The sequence below is a fragment of the Penaeus monodon genome, chromosome 29 (genome assembly GCF_015228065.2).
Source record: "Penaeus monodon isolate SGIC_2016 chromosome 29, NSTDA_Pmon_1, whole genome shotgun sequence".
Taxonomy (NCBI): domain Eukaryota; kingdom Metazoa; phylum Arthropoda; class Malacostraca; order Decapoda; family Penaeidae; genus Penaeus; species Penaeus monodon.
The window spans coordinates 37,678,010-37,678,385 of NC_051414.1; the positions used below are offsets into that span (position 1 = coordinate 37,678,010).

The 376-nt window shown below is 37.5% G+C and overlaps 1 protein-coding gene across 1 annotated transcript in view; it reads left to right on the forward strand.

The window, feature by feature from the left end:
• LOC119592235 (POU domain, class 4, transcription factor 1-like) overlaps nucleotides 1-376 on the forward strand; it is a gene marked incomplete at its 3' end in the record, with an annotated part of 47,222 nt that overhangs the window by 20,677 nt on the left and 26,169 nt on the right.

The window sequence follows — 376 nt, forward strand, 5'->3', positions numbered from 1 at the left end:
GATTAGCGATTACTTAATAACCTTTTTTTCATTTATTTCATATTACTCTTTATAGTACTCAATGCTGTCGAAAATATATCACAAAATCGATACATATTTTCGAGCGGGGGGGAGGGGGTAGGGGATGACTAACCTAAATAAGTTTCTGAAAACGCAGTAGAATTTTTACATCTCGCTCCAGCATATCTGATCGTAATTCACTACCTCATCTTATCACCTCATTTATCACTCTGCCTTGACCTTTTACGTTCAGTTAAAAATATGCAAAAGAATAAGGGTTGGAAAAAAGTATATATATGTTAGATTTAATGAACGTGATCTTACACTCCTAGCTCGCGTGCTAACAAAATGGCGACGGGGCGAGGGAGGCCAGAGA